The 6,046-nt window shown below is 40.1% G+C and overlaps 1 protein-coding gene across 2 annotated transcripts in view; it reads right to left on the reverse strand.

The window, feature by feature from the left end:
* Window positions 1–1,881, reverse strand: part of add2 (adducin 2 (beta)) — a 56,474-nt gene extending 54,593 nt beyond the window's left edge. For both annotated transcript variants that reach the window (XM_062051583.1, XM_062051582.1), the window contains exon 1: window positions 1,635–1,881. The gene's annotated coding sequence lies outside the window, so the exon portion shown is untranslated. The remainder of the gene's footprint in view (window positions 1–1,634) is intronic.
* Between the last annotated feature and the right edge of the window lie 4,165 nt (window positions 1,882–6,046).

Consider the following 6,046-nt stretch of genomic DNA (forward strand, 5'->3'; position numbering starts at 1 on the left):
AATTATATGTTAGATCCACTATGGACGTATGTTAGATCCACTATGGACTGGACTCTCACTATTATATGTTAGATCCACTATGGACTGGACTCTCGCAATTATATGTTAGATCCACTATGGACTTATGTTAGATCCACTATGGACTGGACTCTCACTATTATATGTTAGAGCCGCTATGGACTGGACTCTCACTATTATGTTAGAGCCACTATGGACTGGACTCTCACAATTATATGTTAGATCCACTATGGACTGGACTCTCACAATTATATGTTAGATCCACTATGGACTTATGTTAGATCCACTATGGACTGGACTCTGACTATTATATGTTAGAGCCACTATGGACTTATGTTAGATCCACTATGGACTGGACTCTGACTAGTATATGTTAGAGCCACTATGGACTGGACTCTCACAATTATATGTTAGATCCACTATGGACTTATGTTAGATCCACTATGGACTGGACTCTGACTATTATATGTTAGAGCCACTATGGACTGGACTCTCACTATTATGTTAGATCCACTATGGACTGGACTCTCACAATTATATGTTAGATCCACTATGGACTGGACTCTCACAATTATATGTTAGATCCACTATGGACTTATGTTAGAGCCACTATGGACTTATGTTAGAGCCACTATGGACTGGACTCTCACAATTATATGTTAGATCCACTATGGACTTATGTTAGAGCCACTATGGACTGGACTCTCACAATTATATGTTAGATCCACTATGGACTGAACTCTGACTATTATATGTTAGAGCCACTATGGACTGGACTCTCACAATTATATGTTAGATCCACTATGGACTGGACTCTGACTATTATATGTTAGAGCCACTATGGACTGGACTCTCACAATTATATGTTAGATCCACTATGGACTTATGTTAGATCCACTATGGACTGGACTCTCACTATTATATGTTAGATCCACTATGGACTGGACTTTCACTATTATATGTTAGATCCACTCGACGTCCATTGCACCGGTCGCCACATCTGCGGTCCCCTCCAAGGTTTCTCATTGTCCCATTGGGTTGAGTTTTGTCTTGCCCTGATGTGGGATCCGAACCGAGGATGTCGTTGTGGCTTGCGCAGCCCTTTGAGACACTTGTGATTTAGGGCTATATAAGCAAACATTGATCGATTGGTTTGTTTTCAAAAAGATTTTTGTAACATGTCTCGCCCCAAAAAACAAAAACATGCATCCCTGCGCTCCATCATCCTCTTGCGGTCGCACGTTGCATGGCTACCTAGCAACACTCGCACACGCACGCAACCGCAGCATCAGCACCAGCAGAGCCAATGATGCTCTGACGGTTATCCGCAATATGTTGGAGGGCCGACGGGGGCTCGCACACGACAAGTCCGGTGGAAGGCAGCGACAAAGTGTGGCGGTTTGGCAACAATACATATGTTCACAGCACGACGCACAGGCCTTGCATTGGACAGAATATTATTATTTTTTGTGTATACATACATATATATAAATATTCATATATATATACATATATATATGAATAGCGTGTGATGCATGAACATGAATGAGGATGCCGCACAACGCCCAATGACAACATGGAGCTATGAAAGAGTTATTAGAAAGCAGTGCACTCACCTCAGTGCATGTCCAGGATGTGTCTACCGTCCTCCCCTCAAACAGGACCGATGCGGTTAGCCTCCGACGTTCCCTTTCCTTTGTCAGCGTGTAAACTAGCGAGCCAGGGCGACCATGATGCTTCCCGTCGCCGACTGCGCCTACTAGGACCACCCCACCCACGGCCACGCCTGCCCAGTCTGGCGCTATCGCACCGGGAGCAGTGTTCTAAATGGCGTACTTCCGCACTTATACACTTAACACTGTAAGTGTGTAAGTGCGACCGCGCGGTGTAAGTGCAGCGGTACCCGGATGATGCTGTGTAGTGCGGCAGTACCCGGATGCTGCACTCACCCCGTCCCTCCCCCTTCGCGCCAAATGATGAGTGGGCAGGTAACTAATCATCGCCATCTTGGCTACGCCGTGGTAAAGTATTAAACTAAGGCGAGTGGTTTTAATTCAATATTTAAGTATTTTTTAATTGGATTTTTTTTCTCTTTGTTTTACAGTTATTGCCCATTTCAATCAATCAATCAATGTTTATTTATATAGCCCTAAATCACAAGTGTCTCAATTTGAAAGAAAACCAGAGGAAGCAGATAGAATTGCGACAATCGTCATTTCCGGTAAGTGCGCAACGCCATCAAATTATTGTTTATTTTTATTTTATCTTTTTATTAAAGAACAAACATATATTTATAATTCACACAAAAGCATACTTGCCAACCTTGAGACCTCCGATTTCGGGAGGTGGGGACGCGGTCAGGGGTGGGGCGGGGGGCGTGGTTAAGAGGGGAGGGGTATATTTACAGCTAGAATTCACCAAGTCAAGTATTTCATATATATATATATATATACATCCTGAAAATATGCAAACAAAACTGTGTTTAGATAATGGATACTTCAAACTTGCATAAATAAATCTTAAGGAATATAACATAACTTGGCTTCTGAGAGCTTCAAAATGTAATGAATAAAATGCTAAAGTTGTTGATAAACAAGCAATTATTTTAATAATTAAATATGGTCATTTTAAATTAATTATTATGATCATTTAAAATGAATTATTTCAGATATGTTTATTTGAATGTATAATTCTATGGCTGGATGTAATAAGGAGTCAGAAAAAATACAAATAAAAATACAATTAATTTTTATCTTTTTAGCAAAATATAGTAAAAATGTATTTTTTTTTTATTAATAAATATATTTATTTTTAGGTAAGATAAACATAATAATACAATTTATCTCTAGTCTGGATGATTTAGTTCTTGTCACCCTGTTGTCCTCCCGTCTCTTCCCCGAGGATGGCTCCAAGAGCTGGGCAAACGCCTGGAGATGCCCTACGTCAACAACACGGTCGGCGGCCCGTCGGTGCGTAGCTCGTACATCGCCGCCCTCTACTTCACCCTCACTAGCCTGACCAGCGTCGACTTTAAACGTGTGCGCCAACACGGACGCCAAGAAGATCTTCTCCATCTGCACCATGCTCATCGGCCTCGTATGGAATAACGTGATTGGGCAGGCAAGCTGTTTATATCGTGGGAAAGCGGACGTGAAAAACGTCTGTCCTCACTCAGGTCCGCATGGAGCTGGAGGGGGCGTGGCCTCCAGCTCCTGTTGAAAATCGGGAGATTTTCGGGAGAACATTTGTCCCGGGAGGTTTTCGGGAGAGGCGCTGAATTTCGGGAGTCTCCCGGAAAATTCGGGAGGGTTGGCAAGTATGCACAAAAGTCAAAAGGCACTTTCAACATCAAGGAAAGAAAACAAAAGCAAATACAACATTATCCTGTTTTATCTCACATTCTATATTGTGTTTTGAAAAAAGGTTGTCATAAACGTTACTTAATTTATAATTTTAAAAAAATATACAAAACAAAACATTTTTATGCATATGTATATGTATTCAGTTATAAACATTCATTCACTTTCTTCTTTCCTTCATGGATCTAAACTTCACTTTTTTTTCTATATTTTATATTTATAATGTGAGTGGTTTTGATTCAATATTTATGTATTTTTTAATTGTATTGTTTTTTTTCTTTGTTTTACCGTTATTGCCCATTTGAAAGAAAAACAGAGGAAGCAGATAGAATTGCGACAATCGTCATTTTCGGTAAGTGCGCAATGCCATCAAATTTATTTTTTTTTACTTATTTGTTTCATTTTTTTAATTAAACAACAAACATACATTTATAATTCACACAAAATTCAAGGCACTTTCAACACCAAGGATAGAAAACAAAAGCACCTCCCTAAACCCACACCCTGCAGCGAACATACCCTTACATCAGATCTGGGCAAATTAAGGGGGTATGCCGTACGCGCCCCATCAAGCTTTTCAATCTGGCCCGCCGGACATTCCCAAATCATTTTTTTTTTTAGATCTTTAAGATGGTAACTGTAGCCACCATTATGATGTGCAGTGATGTTTTCAAATGACCGTAAGTCTTGAACTATACAAAGTATTTCAATGGTTGGAATCTGCGCTTTTGCATGATATACTAGTTACTATAGTAATCGTTCACATTTCGCTGTGTTTGTTGTCAGAAAAATTGTATGTAAATTATCAAAAAACTTTCCGTTCTCTGAGTTCCCAATGAACAGACAAGAGGCTGTCTTTGTTGCACCAAGCAAAGGCTTGGAAAATTCCATTGTGTACGATGGGAGGAGACGGGAGGGGGTTATCTATTGTCATCGAAGAGCCGCTCAAGCTGAATCCAGGACCAGCCCAAGCCTGAGGCATCTTTTTCTTTTGTGTTAATGCGACCGAAAACAATGACTGTTTACATACTCCCCATTCCTTTGGAAGCACATGTTGTTGTGTAAACAGGGAGTGTCCAAATAAAGGAGGAGACGTAGACCTTTTTCGTCAGAGCGTGGGTGACACTGTAAGAGGTTACAGGTCGAGTGTTTGAACCTGACATTTGTTGCATTTTTTTTGCGTTTCGCTTGATTGTAAAATATGTGGATGGAGAGGGGGTGTGACGTTCATATGTTGTCAATATTCAGTGTTTTATCCTTCACAGTTAATATTGTAAATCCAGCTTTCTTTATTTTCATGTACATTCTGGGTGTCTCAATCAGTAAAAAAAAAAAAAGTACAATTCCATTCCGTTTTTTCAGGCGGTCTGTCGTAACGTTTTTAGCTTTCGATCAGACATTATTGTGAGGTTTTGTAATAGTGTTCCTGAAAATAGGACCCAAACACACATACTATACAGCAGGTTTTCACAGCTTATTTATACATAGATAGATGGATAGATATACCGGCCCCCAGACACCTTTTTTTCCTCAAAATTTGCCCCCGAGTCAAAATAATTGCCCAGGCCTGCCTTAAATGCACACATTTATGTGGTCACAGCTGTTCAGAGATGTACAGTGGTACCGCATGTTTCCGTATGCCAAAAGTGTGCCCGTTTACGCATACAGTTAATGTATGCCCAAACACTACGCAAACGTGTGTTCCAATAATTATTTATATATTCTCATAACTTTATGCTTAAGGGCCGTTGCTATAAATTGTCAATTGTGCTGAAGTGGTATTTTTGTATCTGTGCAAGCTGGCAATCCAAAAGATTGCCAGTCGTCTTTATCAGTGTTGTGTCCAGACTCGGCCTGCTGACTGCCAAGGCCCAACACCGCCGTGACGCAGACAGAGCAGAGACAAGGCGATATGACCTGCGTCAACTACATAATCTATAATCATATATTGTGTCTAACTGGAGTTGTCGAGATTACCCCCTTCCCTCAGCGACAGCTTCAGTGATGTAACAGGGACCTTCCAAATAAATAGAGGAAGCTTGACTTTTAGAACGTAGTTTGGATCTATAACTACAATACAGCCCAAAACACGTGTCTCCTCATATGAGCCAAATTGAACTCTGTCTCTGCATGATTCCTTGCTTCTTGTCTGATTAATAGATGTCATCAGTTTGAACCTGACAACGTGTCACTTCGCCCCGTATTGTTCCAAACTATAAATACCACGCATTAGTAACTTAAGTATCTCTATTATTTTGAATACGACTAAAAAAATAACCCATCATGGGGCCAAAGAAAGCTGCGATTGCCAGCAATTTAATAAAGGTGAAACACTGTTGAATTCAAGAAAGTTTGGAGGTTTTTCCTCCTCCTGCTCTGTTCATCACCAAAAGTTTAATTGAAAAAGGTAAGCCATGTTTAATATCCATTTCATATGTATTTCACAATCTTTTCCACATGTTGAAACTATTGTTCCCTATAAAATGTGTTTTGTGTTGACATGTTCGGGTATCTCGAACAGATTAACTGAATTTAAGTAATCTATTATAGGAAAAATTGCCTCGGTTTTTGTATGATTCAGTTTTGTCCGTACCTTTGAAATGGTTTACAAGGTACCATTCTATAACTAAATTACACATTCCCCAAACAGACTGACTGACATGTTAAAT

Source organism: Entelurus aequoreus, linkage group LG06 (assembly GCF_033978785.1).
Source record: "Entelurus aequoreus isolate RoL-2023_Sb linkage group LG06, RoL_Eaeq_v1.1, whole genome shotgun sequence".
Taxonomy (NCBI): Eukaryota; Metazoa; Chordata; class Actinopteri; order Syngnathiformes; family Syngnathidae; genus Entelurus; species Entelurus aequoreus.